This window comes from Amblyomma maculatum, chromosome 3 (genome assembly GCF_055883805.1).
Source record: "Amblyomma maculatum isolate TAMU_Amacu chromosome 3, ASM5588380v1, whole genome shotgun sequence".
NCBI classification, from domain to species: domain Eukaryota; kingdom Metazoa; phylum Arthropoda; class Arachnida; order Ixodida; family Ixodidae; genus Amblyomma; species Amblyomma maculatum.
The window spans coordinates 63,785,142-63,803,671 of NC_139346.1; the positions used below are offsets into that span (position 1 = coordinate 63,785,142).

General features: G+C 45.7%; 1 long non-coding RNA gene across 1 annotated transcript; it reads left to right on the top strand.

Moving 5' to 3' along the window:
• Positions 1 to 3,808: 3,808 nt before the first annotated feature.
• LOC146194871 (uncharacterized) lies at positions 3,809 to 5,815 on the top strand. Its single transcript, XR_014705500.1, has 3 exons — positions 3,809 to 3,966; positions 4,049 to 4,209; positions 5,750 to 5,815. It is a non-coding gene; the product is annotated as an uncharacterized LOC146194871 (long non-coding RNA).
• The last annotated feature ends 12,715 nt before the right edge of the window (positions 5,816 to 18,530 follow it).

Consider the following 18,530-nt stretch of genomic DNA (forward strand, 5'->3'; position numbering starts at 1 on the left):
GTTTTCCGGAAATATTGCACGGCTTAGTTAAATGGAATCCTTGTCCTGCATCATATAATATACCTCGATTCGTTTCATCGCCCGCGTTGATTTAATAGCGACAACAACAGAATTTCGGTTTCCTAGCGCGCGTCCTCCTCAACTCAACAGATACGTCATAGCGCTAAGCCAATGAGAAGCTCCCGTTGCCGGAGCCTGCTGAGCCAAAGTTGACCAAGCTCGGTGTATTTTAGAGGTTCTAATTGTGCCCTACTCTACTCTCACACAGGGGTTTTTAATATGGCCGACGCCTAGGTTCCTCCGTGGGTTCCAATAGGGTCCCTAGAAATATTGCTAGTCTGTCGTCCGCCGGCCGCGACGGAGGCGGCCGCTGAATGATCGCTGCGGTGGCGCTGCGGTGAAGCGGAGTGCCACTGCCGACGGAGCAGACGACGCGCGCGCCCGTGCGCTTCGAAATGCATTCGCTGCATGCTCATTGTCAGGTGCCTTGTACATGCAATGCCGCTCTTTAGTCTTTGTGATCAGTTTAGTCGTAATATTGAATTCGCAGCCGAGTTGTTGGCATAACCACGGATGCGACTTTTTTTTTTTTTTTCGTGAGCGAAGTTTTGCGCGCATGCCCCTGAGCCGATGTATAAACGAAGCTGCTTTTTATACCCTATTATCCTGCTGAAGCTACCGCCGTGCCGTATTGTAATGAAGACTTCTGAGGATTTTGTGCAAACAATTGCGCTTGCATGGAGGACTATACTAGACGCACATTCTAGGCTCTAAGGACCATCTGTGCGAGCAACAGAGCGCTGTCGCCGGCGTTTTCATTCACGCTATAGTTTCATCTTAACTTCTTCGGACGTTTAGCTAAGTTATAACACGTATGTAGAACTAGAAACTTTCGGATGCATGCACAATTAAAGCACGCAAGATGGGAACCCGAGCCCTTCAAATCGCATCGCGCTTCAGGCAAACTGCTGATAGGCATTCTTTGGTGCTTAGGAAGCCTAGTAGCCACTCATCAGAGTATGCCATGACTTGCGTTTTGCAACCTTTAAAACATATTTTAACAGCCAGCTGTTAGTTGAGAGGAAGGGCACTAACACTTCTTTCAAACTCTGTCCTTGAAAGGTGCTCATTTTCATTTTTCATTTCACCTAGAGCTTTTACCAGCTTTGCCACCTTAATTGTCCTTCGTACGACAAACTGCTCGAGATTTAAAATTCTGTTTATTAATTTTTTCTTCTTCTTGACAGGGTGTTCTGAGTTAACTTTCGCAAGTATTTGCAGGCTATATGCATGCTGCATCAGAAATAATGGTACAGTTCGCCGCAAATTAATTAACGCCCATTGTAGGAGGGAAAGGTCTTGGTAATAGGCTTCAATCCGCTGCCAGACAACAAGCTGAGTTTCGCAATGTCCTGAAGAAGATTAACTACCTCTTCTGTAGGCTTTACAGCTATCTCCTTGACTTTGTTTCCTCGAATGCACACAGCAGCATTCATGGCAGCTTCACCTGTATCACTGCGATAGAACAGAACTCGCCGATTTGCGTAGATTGCCTCCGGAGATTCGTCCTCGCTTGAGTGGCACTATGCGAATGTTAATTGCTCAACATCAAAAAGATCGACATTTGTCCCCAGTGACGGTGGCATGCAGCTTTCTGCATCCCTGGAGCAGACTCGTGTCACACGATCCACCACCGCTGTATTCTTCAACTGGCTGCACTGATGCTTCAGGATCTGTGCGCTTTTTTTCTTTCTCTGCAGGTCTCCCTGCTGACTGTTTTTGCTCGTACAAGTTGCGCTTCTTTCTCTTGAGAGGCAGGGGTTGCAACAAGTATTTTGGAGTGTCTGGAAACAGCGTTGAGATGGTATACTTCGTGAGTTGCGTAACATCCCGGGGAATCTCAATTATCTTTACCTGTCTTAAAACTTCGCTCAGCAGCTAGGGTGTGAAGTGTCGTTCACAAACGTCGACACTAGCATCGTGTTACAGTAATGTGAGGGCAACCCCGATCCGGATCCTCCGATATTTATTCAACGTCCAGGATTTCCTGTCTGCAACTCACAAAATAATGAGGAAGATATTCACCACTTGTGGGTTTTCCCGCCACTGAAGCCGACAATCCGGTCTGGACGAGTCTTCAGCTGGAGTGAAGATTGCTGGAAAACGTATCAACAACCTTAGATATGCGGATGATACCACTTTAATGGCAGAAAGTGAAGTGGAACTCAAGAGACTTCTGATGCGCGTACAAGAAGAGAGTGAGAAGTTTGGGCTTAAACTGAACATTAAAAAGACGAAGATCATGGCGTCTTGCCCTATCAAGTCCTGGAGCATCAATGGACAAGAAGTGGAAGCTGTGACAGATTTTCTGTTCTTGGGCGCCAAGATTACCTCGGAAGGAGACTGCAGCCATGAAATTAGGAGACGCCTGCTTCTGGGAAAGAGAGCAATGGTTAGCCTTGACCGCCTAGTAAAGAGCAGAGACATTAGTCTACCAACCAAGATCCGTATAACCCGTGCTATGGTCTTTCCAGTTGTGATGTATGGATGCGAGATTTGGACTGTGAAAAAGGTTGACCGCCGAAGAATTGACGCGTTTGAATTGTGGTGCTGGCGAAGACTCTTAAGAGTTCCTTGGACTGCCAGAAGATCAAATCAGTCGATATTGTCGACCATAAACCCTGACTGCTCATTGGAGGGTCAAATTCTAAATTTAAAGCTCAGCTACTTTGGTCATCTGATGAGAAGAGAGGAGTCGCTGGAGAAAGATTTGATGTTGGGAAAGGTTGAGGGTCGCCGGAGAAGGGGTAGGCAGCGAACGCGATGGCTATATGGCATTCTCGAGGCATTGCAGATGAAGCTATGTGATGTTAAGAAGATAGTGAGAGACCGGAAAGCGTGGCGTGACATGGTCCATAGGGTCACGAAGAGTCGGACACGACTGAACGCCTGAACTGAACTGAACTGAACTGAAGCCGACAATATCGGCGCCTGACGGCAGTGGGCCTTTCGCCGAGCAACCCCTCTCCGTACATTGCTTGCACGCAAGGGCCTTATCATCGTTCTTTCTTGAACTTTATTGGAACACAGCCAACATATTTTCTTTCATTTATTACGCCTTTTAATTTTTGTTTTACATATTCCTTTATGCCCTAGCTGAGGCAATAAACAATGTTATTGCCTTTGCGCCGCGCTTGATATGTTGCGCTCCCACTCTTGCCTCTTCCCTGCGTCTTTCGGTGTCCTGAAGAGAGAGTATTTCACCTTGCACGAGCGCTACCCGCTCTTGCACCCGGGCAAGAAACACGTGCTATCACGCTTACCCCGTCTGGACATGACGCGATCACATATCCATAAAAAAGGCACACTTTTTTTTTTCGAAGAGTTTGCCACAAGGCATAAGTTGAGAAAGGGGGAATGGGATGCAGGAGATAGAAAGTTAAAAGAAGGAGTGCAGTCCAGTTGGGCTTATTTGCACACATGCTAGCTAATTTGCGCGCACTCCGGCTCGCGAGCGAAAAGAAGTGCACGCGGTGCACGAGCCTTGCCACGGATCAGCGCGGCGCAGACTCGCAGTACGGCACAACCGCCACAGCACCACGTACACAACGCGACCACGCTCCGAATGCGTGCAGCGCCCCCTGCGCTTTCATCCTGGAAGCGGCCAACCGGTTCCGTAGGGAACCCCGCTCGGACGGCAGACTAGCAAATACTTCTAGGGACTCTAGTTCCAGCGTCGCAGTGAACTAGAATATAGTCGCTACCGTTAAAACATGGTTACATCGTGGGCTTTGAGCCTTACGCCGACGCAAATTTTCGGGTGCCAGGTCGGCGAAGATGGACCCTGCGAGCGACCGGTACAGTAACACTTGTGTCGAGAGGCCGCGGTAACCGCGGCACAACTCCGGCTTGCAAAAGCCCCGACCGTCAGCCTCCCGATCCCAGCCGTTTCGGAACTACGCATTGGTATGTATGTCCGAGTCTTGCAGCCTAGCCTACGTTTGACCGTTGCGAGAGTGCGCAATCGCTAACCGAAGCTTTCGAACAGGTGCAGCTGCGGGCGGTGCGTGCCGATGCCGACTGCTCTTGAGAGCATCTGGCGAGATCCCGGCGGCGACTACGTAGTTGAAGCAGCCGTCTGGGTGTTACAGATCATCCGCATTTACTCCAAATGCTTCTTGATCATGGACTGCTAGTCGAGAACACAAGGTAAGAACCTTGAGCGAAAGGCGACATAACTTGAACAAGCGGCACATGTTTTTCATTTTCTCGAGCAAGAAATGCTGTAATGAAATCTATTGCGGAAGGCAGTGTTAATAAAATAAAGCTTCCCCTTTAACGTTACTTACCTGCGATCATCTACACTGTCTACAGTGTTGATATTGCGCCACGTTAGCGCGAACAGATCGCTGGTTTTCATATTTTTCTTGTTTTCGTAGAAGCGCATGAGCATGACGTTTCACCATGCAAATTACTGGTTTGCTTAATTCCATGCACGAGTAAATGAGAAAACACGCATCATCTGATAGTGTGAGCTTGCTAAATGGAAAGGGCATGCACATTGATGTGAAGTAACGAGGGGCGGGGGGACGCTGTCCGGACACATTTGCTTGTTTTATTAGCCAGGTATGACCTTCAGCAAGTGCAGCACTTCAAAACATAAATACATAAGGAATGCCACAAGAAATGCCACAAGAAATGCAGTAAATAAGTACAAAAGCAATCTCATTTCGGAGGACTCTGTGCTAAGTGAAATTGCATGCAGTGAAGTAGCCTGTCTCCTGCGGAAGCCGTGGGAAAATGCACTAAAAAACGACACAGAAAAGAAAAACACACAGAGCAGGACTGGCTTCTGCAGACGATCACTAACTAGCCCGACAACTCTTGTTATAGCCTGTCCCCACTTGCTGCCAGAACAATCACCATACCAGCACTCAAAGTTTTATTTGCTAGTTTTTGTTTTACCCACTTGCATTAGGTGAGTGTTGTATAGTGTGCAAATATAATTAAAAAAAATTGACTTCACTGATACCATCATCAACACCTGCACACAGTAAACCTCTCCAAAATGCTTTGACACTGACATTTTACATGTGCTGAAATGTAACAACCAAAAAAAAAAAAAGACGTTCTCCCAAAGGCCAGTACACCGAAACTTCCACAGTTTGAGTAAGTGTTGGAAATTTTACAGTTAGCAAATGAAGTTATAGAGTAGTTTTGCGGCACTTGCAGAAAGTTTGGCACGTGCCGTGTTGTGGGAAAACAACTGAGAGCTGTTGACAGAAGTGCACTTGTAGTTTATGGCTCCTTCGAATAGAATGACTCCATGCACAGAGCTGCTTAATGCATAAGTCGCATACTTAACATCTTCGTGCTATGCGGATGATATCAGCGTGGACATTGACAGCGGCCACAACACTAGTATAGAGGGTGTAAGACGACTACCAGGTTTTGTCAGTCAAAAGCTGCATTGCCTTCAGGCATTATTTTGCTGCAGTAGCAAATTGTGATTGCACTGGAGTTCTAATATTGGGTGGGTCTCATTCTCTCTCAATCACCTGCAGCAGAATTCAAAGTTTGCATACTTCCAGGGAGAACAAATTGACAGTGAAAGTTACACTGTACAGCTTCCGTTAGACGGGAATTAATTGCACAGATGCATGAATAACTTTCAAATTTGTAAAAGACCTAATCATATTTTCATTTTGCTATGCTGAAAAGTGAATATTGCTTTTTCTCTTGTCAACAGGAGGCACCACTACATCTGCTACAGCCAGCTTGCGCACTGGCTTTGGGGATGCCTCGGCAGACATCCTAGTAAAGTCCTCCCTATTTGTAATGCAAGCCAAATAAGGGAAAGGTTCCCATCTGACAGTTACACTGGTTTCCAGTTTGTGCAAGGTTTGTAGAGTCATCACCTTATTCATTCTGAAACAAGCCGGAAAATATGAGAAGAGAGAATTGCAGGACAGCTGGACTAATAACTGGAATTTTACTAAAGGATAGAGGCAAAAGAAGACTTGCACAGAGATGCACATGTAAAAAGGCCCCAAAAGACTGTTGACCGATTTCTTAGCCACACACACGTCCTTAGCCTTTGCAGTATAGTGTGCCTTTGGACTTGGATCTGTGGCTTCCCTTTTGTAACGAGTGGTTCTTGACCATAAGGAATTTGCTTTTTTTAGATTTTGATTTTTAGACACTTTCTGCTTTCCACGCTTTCACTGCTTTGGGGGTTTTTCATGCACGTGCATTTCTGTGCGAATCTTCTTTTGCCTCTTTCCTTCAGTAACATTTCAGTTGTTAGTCGAACTTTGTCTTGTGCTCCTCTCACGTGTTTCGTCTTCTGGCTGGTTTTAAGATGAATCAGTATCAACTCATCCAGTTGTTAGTCTTGTTGATATCACTAGCCTGACTGCACCCACTGCTGGGCAAATGCTTCTCCCATATCCATCCGAATAACCCGATCCTGTGCCAGGTGCATGATTCTCGCAAACTTCCTAATTTCATCTGCTTGCCCGAGTTTCTGCCGCCCCCTGCTAAACTTGCCTTCCCTTGGAATCTAAAAGACATATATAGGCTCACTTAGAATGAATTTTGTGTACTCACTCCCTTCCTTTACCTTGGACGGGTAGAATTTTTCTTCTTTTGGAACTGACCGCAGATACATCAGCTGCATCCATATGATCCCCGCAGACTTCCTAATCTCATCTGTCTGCCCGTATTTCTGCCGCCCCCTGCTACGCTTGCCTTCCCCTGGAATCTACAAGACATATATAGGCTCACTTAGAATGAATTTTGTGTGCTCACTCCCCACCTATACCTTTGATGGGTGGATTTTTTTTAGCACTGACCGCAAATGCATCATAATTGCGCAGTTGTGTATATACCTGCTTGTATAGATGTCTCTCCCATATCTATCCAAATAACCCTATCCTCTGTCAGCTGCATCCATCTGATCCCCGCAAACTTTTTATCTGGCTGCCTGAGTTTCTGCTGCCCTCTGCTATACTTGCCTTCCCTTGGAATCTACAAGACATATATAGGCTCACTTAGAATGAATTTTGTGTACTCAATCTCTAACTATACCTTTGTCGGATGCATTTTTTTTTATTTAGCACTGACCTCAACACATCATGATTGTGAAGCTGTATATACACATTTGTATATTTAGGAGGAAGACAGCAAAGAAGCGTGAATAAAAGATGTCTTGCTCTAGGTCAACTTCCTTCTAGCCTAAAAATTTTGTATGCACTGATGAACCTGCGGCCAACCAATAAATTATTTTGAAAGCAACATGTCTCTAACACACATTTGGTAACATTAGATAATGCTCAAATGTACTACAAAGTGGTGGTCCTTGTGGCACTGACAAACCTAGATTTTCTAGTTGCCGCGTTCACCTTTACACGGCCTCGAAAAATAGTGGCTCATAGGGAATAGAAAAATCAAACCGTTTTCTGCAAAAGCTGCTTTGAAAGGTGGCCACTGTTTTCAGCATTTTGCAGTCTCATTCAGAAGCAAACCAGCATAATCTGCAATCTGTAGACATGCATGCAATAATATCTGTCTTATACTTTGAAATGTACCAGACTTTAACCAGTCATAAACAGCATGCTGAAAAGGTATGTATAGTAAAGCCTCCTTCGTTGATGATACCCGTAGTTTGCATGAAAACATCTGCACTAGAACCTGCATGACGTTGAGTTAATTGGCCTGCTGGTTGAATATGCCACCAAAATGCTGGCAATACAATCAACTTTGTCGGTGCTGGGGTCAAGTCTAGAAATATAAAGTTGGGATGATTTAATTGTGAAACCTTGCTGCTGAATTCACTGCAGGCTAGAATGTAACAGGATTAAAGGGCAGCTGTAAACGTAAGGGCAGTCCACATTGTCACGGCATCTTATGCGTCCTAGTACACATATCTACATACCGTGCATGTTTTGCTAGTAAACAATGTAACCACAGATTTGCGAAGCTCCAAGAATGCTACACTGATGCTATCTGAGTAGCTGCTTGTGTCGCTGAATATTGTGAATGCCTTTTGATGAAACGAAAACTGCTTGGTGAATACTTATGCAGAGTGAGGTTGGTCAGGAGCGCAGGCGATATGTACACCCTCGCAATTTAACCATACAAGCACAGACTGTATGATACTCATACAAATTGAAAAATATAAGGGAAGGAATTGAACTGAAGACTTCGCGGTTCGACAGTCCAAACTTCTACTACATGTGCTTTGGGCTGTGTGTGCTAGCCCGCCTGCAATCTGATTGCCCGAGCCAGGAAAATGGTACACACCCATATGAGCACCACTCCAAGTACTCTTTAACATGTACATAGAAGTGCAGGTGCTTGGGATAAACCTTGGCTGCCGCAATGCACCTCAAACAATGGCATGTTAGCCAGAATAGCAGGTTGGGCTTGTTGGTTTTCCATCCTGAGGTAACAGCGCAAAATGTGGACGGGAGCACAAGACGAGAGGACGATGAGACATTGTGTCGTCTTCTCGTCTTGTGCTCCCATCCACGTTTTGTGCTGTTACTTGTGCTGTTAATGTGCTGTTAATGTCACGTGCCTGCCCAATATCTATATAATTGTCACACGAACCACTTTGTGTGTATTTACGACTACTTGCACAACACCATTTCCACCCACTAATGATGAGCAGCTGAACAGCAGTTTTTCACGTACACTCCGCTGCCATTAATTACAAATGATATCACGCTACGACTTCCCATACCACCCCACCCAACCTCTGTGTGTAATGACTCAACCTTTGGTGCGTTTGCATGTTCTCGGGATACTGGAGAAATCCAAGATATCAATTAGTAGATTCAAGCAACTTAATCAGACATACATCTGGTGAGAATATTACAACTCTATCCATGTATACACAGATCTGTATCACCGCAAGCGTCGCCTACAATTGTGGTGATGCCGCTCAGAACATGACTCATCTTTTTTTTAAGGGCATAATTCTCCACAAACCGCTGCTGAGCTTGTGGCCCCTTGGTAAGAGGCTTTCCACATCTGTGGGAAACCACTTTAGAAGTGGTGTGAATTCACAGTTTCAAAGCCTGCATTACAATTTTTTGGAAGTTTTCAACACCACACCCTTACCAGCCTTTGGCACTACACATCACTGAGTTCCTTATATCTACTTGTGCTCAAGGCCAAGAGGTAGTGCTTTAGTGGATCCATACCCACTTGCCAATTATATGCCATTATGCATGCTTTCTCCATAGACTGCATCTAAATGTGGTTTCACACACAAATGTTTATACTTAATTGGACAGGCGGACTGCCCAGAATGTTCCACATGTGACATTACGGAGACTCTGGAGCGTGTACTAGTGGTGTGTCCCAGTATATGCGTGCAAAACAATCACTCGAGTTACTTCTTTGAAGTGTTTTGGCAACAGACCTCTCTCAGAGGACTTTTTGGCCGGTTGGCCAGAAATGGAAGGCTCTACAGGCAGTGCAGGCTTTCTGCTGCTTCTTGCATGACACAGGACTTGACTCGTGACTGTGGTGCAAGTTACTATTCCTGTATATATTTTAATCAAGTCATGACCCCCTTTGTTCTTCTCTTTCTGTAGCAGGTCAGATATTAAACTTTTAAGCCAATCTATCCGCCTTTCCAATCAATAACACTTGCGTGAATGCATTTCTCCTGGATGGTTGATCTGGTAATCACACCATCGTAATGCAAGGACATGGGGCGTATGAGCTTTTGAGGTGAACAATTTTTACCCTAGAAATGTCTTTTAAATGATGTGAAGGATTCTGTATATATTTTAATCAAGTCACGACCCTCTTTGTTCTTCTCTTTCTGTAGCAGGTCAGATAATAAACTTTTAAGCCAATCTATCCGCCTTTCCAATCAATACCACTTGCGTGAATGCATTTCTCCTGGATGGTTGATCTGGTAATCACATCATCGTAATGCAAGGACATGGGGCGTATGAGCTTTTGAGGTGAACAATTTTTACCCTAGAAATGTCTTTTAAATGATGAAGGATTCTGAGCTCTGCTCAACATGATCCTCCTCTTTGGAGTCTTCATCAGGTTCTATGGGACTAGATGAGTGCTGTGGAAAGAACGTGATCGATGTGGAACCAAGGGGCCTGTTCTGGGTGGTACGATATGCTGGTAGGGGCACCTGTTGTGCTGGCCTCACGGTATCGTTCAAAATAAAAAAAATCCAAAATGCGCATATTACTGCTATGAGGGCAATCTGGCAGGAAACAATCAAATAGAACTGGTGGCTTCTGCGAGTCGAGTAGTTCTCAAATAAGCATATCTGTAAGGCTACAAATCGCAACTACGTTTACTGCCTTTATCACGCGACCTACACTTTTTTTGCCAATGCACTGGGCCAGCGGTTTTGCGTCGGTACGACGCATCGTTTGAGGTGAGCTTTCTTCGTTCCCGGTCCATGCCGAGGCTTCGAATGACGCCGAGGTTCATTTAGGGACTTCCAGTAGAAAGTAGTACGAACACATGAACCCAATCGGTGTGCCAAAACTTGTGAAAGCGAACGTTACTTCCACTCGGAGAAGCCGTGCTGCAATCGATCGCGACGTACACGGTTGGCATAGCGAGCACTCAAACCCGCACAACACGCCTAAACCCAGAACCTAACGGTGACAGGAAAAATAGGCGAAGTCTGAGCACTGTAGACGTTGTAGGAAGTATGCTTCCTTTTTTTTTTTTTGAGAAAGGTTACGAGAGAGGCGTCGGGAAGGTGGGGGAGCAAAGCTGCGACAACGCGTAGGGTGAAAGGGCCACCCAAGTACATTGTAGCAACCTTTTTTTTTTGGTTTCCGGCTTTCCGTGTAGTGCCATAGTTCAGGTCACCCGGCCGAAATAAAGGAAGCGAAGCTCGACACGCTATTCTCAGTGATGCAGCGCGGAGGCGAGCAAATACGAGTACGCGCCGCGGCGCCCGCTCCTGAAACACTCCACCCACCACTCGGATTGAACACACTTGTCGATTTCTTTGACCTGGAACCGTATTTAGATCGTATCTTTAATGACGCCAAGAATAATAATAAAAAAAATTACAGCAGCGGCCGCACAACCAAGTTGTACCGGTGGTATGAGACTGCTCAAGACGTTGTGCTCCATCACGAATGTTCACAAAAAAAGAAAAAGAAAATAACAACAAATTAGATTGGAACCATTGTCATTTGGAGTACCCGGCGGAGCGAGGTATAGCCGTCGTTACCGAAAATCTGAACTTGAGCGTCACCTCTCGCTCTGTTCCAGAGCGCAGCGAGAAGCAGACACCACCCGTAAAGTGAGCTTTACCACCCGTCCTGCTCCGCCGCCGACGCCGACCGCGCGTCACGTGACAGTATTGTTGAAGAAATGCGTTTGCGTGAGCGAATAATTGATATAATATACTTTTATTTGCTAACTTTAACAGCAACCTATTATTGTATGGGAAATAATGATTATATCTGCGTTTCCAAACGGCTAAACATGACGTAGGCGAGTACTTTTAATTCCGGCCTACAGGGTCGCATGGTCGCTTCAGGAACGCAAAAATGCTTTGATTTCAGAATGGTATTATTAAATGCAGAAGCAATATTTCGACGAGATATTTTGGAATAGGCATACCTAATGTTTACTGAAGCAAGGAAAATTGCAACCGGGCTGCTACATTTTCGTTTCACGACCCCTTTAAACTGAACAGAATTTCCTACAGCAGTTACAACGCCATTGATGTAAAATAAAAACATCAGTTGCCCCTGCATAGAATCCTGTTGCACGCCAAAATATACTTCCAAAAAGCCAGACTGACAATTGTCAACAAGTACCGCCTGTTTGCGATTAGTCAAATACTCTTCTATCCATTTCAGGACATCATCCTTAATGCCAGCTCTTTGCAGTTTAAGTAGTAATTTACCGTCAGAGACCATATCAAAGGCGTTTTTTAAGTCTACACAAACAACAACCTGCTTCCGGTCATATAAAGCTTTCGAAAGGTAATGTATTGCCTCAAATAAATGTGTCACTCTTGAAAACCCTCGACGGAAACCGTGCTGACAGTCAGAAAATAGCCCGTTTGTTTCTAAAAAGATGATATTATGTCTCGCATTATATGTTCCATAACCTTAAGCAAAGTGAAGCCACACAGGCCGATAGTTGCTTATGAGTTTGCGATTGCCGCTTTTAAATATAGGTGCAACAATGGCAGAGTGCCAGTCATTGGGCGCAGAATTTTTTTTGTACGTAAGCTTATATAATATGCTATATAATATATATATATATATATATATATATATATATATATATTGTGAAGGAGAACAACCAGAGACGCGGCCGTTCTTTCGAACCCCCAGCTTTATTCTATCTTTATCATCGTCTTCTCTTGTTTCGCTCCTGCACACTTCACTTCGTCGTCGGCTAAGCACATAACACTCGGCCACGACTGCGGTCCTTAAATGCATCACCCCACACCGTTGCTGTCGCATCTGTTGCACATGACGGTTTTTTTTTTCGGGCTGTCTTTTTGCGGAGCCATGAAGATGTTCGCATCGATAACATTTGCACATGTCTGGTCCAGTTAGTGGCAAGTTGCTCTCTGGTAGAGATTCTTTGGGTCGTTGCCACTTGGGCGTTCCTCCAAGGCCTTGTTGAGAGTCAAGTACCTCAAAGTTTCTCCTGTGCCAGCTACTTGGTGCTGGCTTGCTCCCCTTTTGCGGTATTCGATGGTTTTTCCTGATCTGTAACTGGACTCGTGATGCATCCGTAGTGCTGACGGAAATGGAGATAGCTGCACCGAAATGCTTGTTCCTGCTGCCACCGCTTCCACCGGAAGCACCGTGCAGTGCACAACTTTGCTGCGTACACCAGTAGGCGCGGTCTCGCTCTTTTCCAATGAACTGGCGACGTTTCTGCTCAGACTTTACGTCTAGCACACTGACATTGGCAGCAGTAAGGCCTTTTTCTCCTGGAATCACCTCATATTGAACCTGCTGACCTTTCCGGATGCGGCGAAGTTTACGCGAGTGTTGTAACGCGGTGCGGTGGACAAAAATGTCCTCGCCAGTGTCAACGCGGTTGATGAAGCCGTAGCCGCCGATCACATCAAACCACTTCACTGTCCCACTCATCCTCCATCGGGAAACAGAGGCTTCCTTCTCGTGCTGCACCTCTTCCTGTTGTTGTTGCATGCGATTAGCCTCACCTTCAGGATGCTTGTCCACAGATGGGCTAGAGGCGGTCCGGCATGAGCGGAGCTGCACTTCGTGGTTTGGGTTGATAGAGCCATGCATGGACGGACAGCATGCTGAAGTGCTGCGGATGTCCCGGCAGCAGCAAGGACCCCGCGACGACTGGCGGTGTCATGCAAGGCGGCCGCCCGGTGGACAAACATAGAGAGGCTGTCCGTGTCCAGTGTGGACATAATCAATGCGTGGGTGTCATCGTGAAGCCCGTCGACGATGTACTGTTTTGCTGCAGACGTGGGCCACTCGATGTTTGCAGGCCTGAAGAATACAGACCTTTTCATAAATGTAAAGGGCAACGTCTTCACCTGGAGCCTGGCGCCGCGCTCTCATCATCGTGAGTTTGGCGTCTTGCGCACTGGCCAGAGGCGTAAACGCAGCAAGGAGGGCAGAGGTGCAGGCCGACCAAGTGGTGTAGCGGCGGCCTTCGTACTGGTGCCAGGCGCGGGCGGCACCACGGAGATGGTCTTTCGCGACGGCGAGCGTGGTGGCTGGGGACCAAGCGAAACGCCGGGCCGCAGCGTCGACAAGTTCAACCCATGCTTCGGCGTCATCAGAGAAGCCACGGAACTCCGGAAGCGGTACCGGTGGTACTAGCACCCAGAGGACATCGAGACGCGGCCAAGCGCTGCGGCGAAAGTGGCGGTTACCTCCCGGAGGGTTGAGAGCACTTCGGGAAGGGGGGCCGCCAGAGCCGAATCCGCCGAGGAGGCATAGACGCCGTTCTCTGGTGGAATAGGGGTCCCAGAAGCCGAATGTACTGGCCGTGTGACTGCCCGGCCGCTTCGAAGGAGGAGCGGCGGGTCGTGGAGGTCCGGGTCGGGCCCGACGTTCGTCGACTGCGCCATTGTGAAGGAGAACAAGCAGAAACGCGGCCGTTCTTTCGAACGCCCAGTTTTATTCTATCTTTATCATCGTCTTCTCCCATTTTGCTCCTGCACACTTCACTTTGTCGTCGGCTAAGCACATCACAATATATATATTTATATAGCAAGTTTATATATTATGCCTTATGGCATAGAATGAGTTACGAGTGATTTTATAAATATAATAACAGAATAGACGGACATCCATTTGGCATACCTTTTTAAAAACCATACACGTAAGGCACCTGGACAGATATCTTTATTTTCTTCTAACTGTAATAGGAGCAGAACACTCCGCTTTGAGTAAAGCCGATAGCATCAAAAGAACTTACTAGAATGTGCTTCCTCGCGCGCGTCACTTTGGCTCGTGTGTCTTGAGAATACGGATTAGAAATATGTATGGAAGCGGTGGGCTATATTCGATTTATCTGCAATAAATTCTGCTCCGACTGTCACCTGCTTTACTGTTTCCTTTCTTTTATCAAGACAGAGCCAAAATTTTATGGCGAAGTTTTCAGAAAACCTGTAAGAGTATCATCAAAAATCTTGCTTTTGCGGCCGATTGTAAACGTTTATATTTTTTAACGTAATGCCTCTACCTCGTTTCAGTCGGCTTTCCTTCTACGCAATCTTTTGAACTTGCGTTTCGCGTGAATGATATCCCTGGTGACCCATGAGTGGCACTGCTTTGTTTTCTAAAGTATAGTTGGCTGGCACGTACCGGTCAATACAAGGTTTGATGCTAATATTCAGAGGCTGGCCGTAACGATTCAACTGATTCTATTTCGAATTCAGTTTCAAATTGATCAAAACAAGTTTCCAGTTATCTTGTTACAAGTTTCCTTGTATCTTTTCTGCCGCACTCCTAATTAGCCCGCTGATTCTGACGTTGCAGTACACGTGTCCAGTTGCAGGTTGTTCAAACATAGCTTTCACACTGTGCCATCATCTAACTAGGTTAAACCCGAGGTAGCTTTGGCATCAAAGCATTACATCACATGGTCAGCCAAGCCATCACAACCGAGATCTTTACAGGGCCCGCCCACCCTAGAAGCCTGCATCACGACTATCGCATTGGCCATAAACGGTCAGCAAATGAAGCTGCGAGTGCAGTTCTCAGTCTCATCACGCGCAACGTCACGCCTCACTGCCGTGCATGCAGATTCACTTTCTGGCCTTTTATGCCAATCCCTTAGTGGCGACTTTCGCTGCTGCGAAAGTGGATGAGGCGCGGCTTTGTTAAATTCTCGATAGTGACTGTCAAACGAAACAAAAATGTTGCGGATTGCATATGCCGACCACGGACGAAAAAGAAGAACCGCGGAAGCGGTGGGAATTCGAACCTAGACATTTTCTAGTGTGGAAGCGCATATAAGACGTCGTTGCTCTTGCAGCGTTTTTTTTTCTTTGTGCATAGCTATCATCCTGTTTGCAGACTGCAAAACACTTTCGTGCTGTGTTTGTGTCGCCGTCTCCATCAACTTTTACCTGCGCAAAAAATGTTTGCTTTAAAGGGGTTAACCTCTCAATGCGACTCAAGCTATGAGACGCCGTAGTGGAGGGCTCCAGAAATTCTTTAACATTCGACGTTCTTTAACATTCGCTTCCATCGCACAGCACACTGGTGCTTTGCTTCTCGCATCCATCGAAAAGCTGCAGTCGCGGCCGGGATTCGATCCTTCGTCCTTGGGTTCAAGTCGAGCGCCCTGACCATGGCGTGTCGGCGTGAAATCTTTCGTACGTCCTACAGGATTACGACGTTAAAGTTTCACCGTTATTTTAGCCACACTGGCCAATATTTACATGCTCTGACATTTTTCGCATAATAAATGTTTACATATCTGGTTTCTTTTTGTTTTATCTTCAACTTGTCCTTAAAGGTGTAAAATATTCTTCACTTTAAATAACCTGTATAATTACAAAAAAATGCACATAACACGCGTCAGTGTGCGCACCTTCGCAATAACTAAAACCTTTGCTAATGGTTTGCATCATTGCCAACAAAATTAAAGCTTAACGGCATTTGTGCTGTAACTCGCTATGTTTTCTCGAGCTTGTGCACTTTTCGAACTTTGTATCAATTTCTCTCTTAATGCCCTCTAAATCCTAAGTCCTATTGCACTAATGTAGCGTATCTGTTTATAAGATGTGTAACATTTTTATACAAATTTCTAAATGTTACGTCTGTTTATGTCGCATATGTTCATATAAGTGACAAGGTTTCAGTTTAAACGTTTGTTTTTTGACATGCTCGTGTGTTCTCTTAGCTGACGCACTTTGAAACGTAATGCGTGTTCCTCAAACGGAGACCTGCTGACTAACCTTAAGTTCAAGCTCCGTCAGAATGCAATGAACACACCTTTTCTCCCAAGCCACCTGCTATCTTAAAGAAAAGGTAAATGAACTTCATGTATTATATGTCTTTTTCAAGCTTGCCATTATGCAGCACCTACGTAGGAGAGGTTTTCTCTGGGAATCCATTGGTAGAATATGAGGGGTCGTTTACTTTCGTCGTCTCTCGACGCTTTCTTAGCCCTCCTCTTCCACCAAAATTTTGTTTCCACGAAAGTTAAATGTTAAGCTACGCCTGTTTATGCAAATATTTTCTGATTTAGTAGAGCTTTCTTTAGTGTCACTGATTCGAATCGTATTGAGACTGAAAAATGCTACAATTTGCGCGAAAAGTGGTTGGGTGGGTTGGGGGGTTTAACGTACCAGAGCGACTCAGGCTATGAGAGACGCCATAATGGAGGGCTCCGGGAATTTCGGGCACCTGGGGTCTTTCCCGTGCACTGACATCGCACAGCACACGAGCGCCTTGGTTTTCGCCTCCATCGAAAAGCGGCCGCCGAGGCCGGGATTGGATTCCGGGTCCTTCGGAACAGTATTCGAGCGCCGTAAGCACTGCGCCACCCGGCGGAGGACTTTCCGCGAAAATGACCTGCGGCATTTGGTATAGACGTTGGATAGCTTCGCATCCCGTCTTTGGAGGAGGAGATAGATTTCTTTGCTTTCCGACAAGACCGACCAAGGCAGTACAAGCAAATACCAAGAATAATACACAATGGTTTTACCCGCACATATTGTGTGTACGGCAATGATATAAACTGCTGTCAAGGCCTGGTCTTGTCTACGACAGCATTAAAAACTGTCATCTACACACTTACTATATCTAATCGGTGACACACGTCCTACATAGCGTGGATGTCCATCACTTGAGTAATTACGTGAAGCCGTTTGTTTTCATTGGCTCGACAGAGACGAGAAATGGTAATGAGTACCTTTATGGGGTGCACAATACTAAAACACCTTTAAGATGGCAAAGCAGCACTACAGATGGGATACAGAGCATACCACAGCACAACAAGCAAGACAATGACATTTTGTTTGACAATGGCTACAGCGTGTTTTCGCTGTAGCTAGCTTATGCAAGGTTAATTCGAGTATCACTATGTAATACTCAAGCCACAACAAAGAAGCAAACAAAGAACCCTTCCTAACAGGTCCTTAAAGATATCTTTAATAACACCCAAGAGCTAAAGAACCGAGGCGACAAAGCCCCTTTACTCTTCAGAAAAGAGCATCCCTCTCGAGGCCAGATACGAACTGTTAATATTGGAGAGGCGTCATTAAGGCGAAAGTCGTCCTAGGCTCATAGTTTGTCTCGCGCTTGCGAGATGTCTCCGCGAGAATCTGCGAGATGTGTCCGTGAGACATCGCAATTTGTTCGGACGTCAACATAATTTCCCCGGTAAGGACTTCGTGATATGTTCGGATGAAAAAGACAAAAAATAAGCCATGAAATATGGCGTGTTCTCTGACATGCAAGAAAGGGGAAGTAGAAATAAGATAGACAGGAGAGGAAGAAGAGAACGAAGAAAGGCTTTCGCCATTACGCTCTCAAGCAAATCTGAGTAAAATCATTTTTTTTGTGCACTAATTAAGACAGAGTTGTCGAGTATTACTCATGTTTGAGCGAGTTGGTTCATCTTTGCAAGGTTACGTTTACTTGTCCGAAGAAGACGGAACACAAAAAAGGCACATATACGTTATGTATATGTCGACATCATGAGAAAGGCCGGTCTGGACGAGTCTTGAGCTGGAGTGAAGATTGCTGGAAAACGTATCAACAACCTTAGATATGCGGATGATACCACTTTAATGGCAGAAAGTGAAGTGGAACTCAAAAGACTTCTGATGCGCGTACAAGAAGAGAGTGAGAAGTTTGGGCTTAAACTGAACATTAAAAAGACAAAGATCATGGCGTCTTGCCCTATCAAGTCCTGGAGCATCAATGAACAAGAAGTGGAAGCTGTGACAGATTTTCTGTTCTTGGGCTCCAAGATTACCTCGGAAGGAGACTGCAGCCATGAAATTAGGAGACGCTTGCTTCTGGGAAAGAGAGCAATGGTTAGCATTG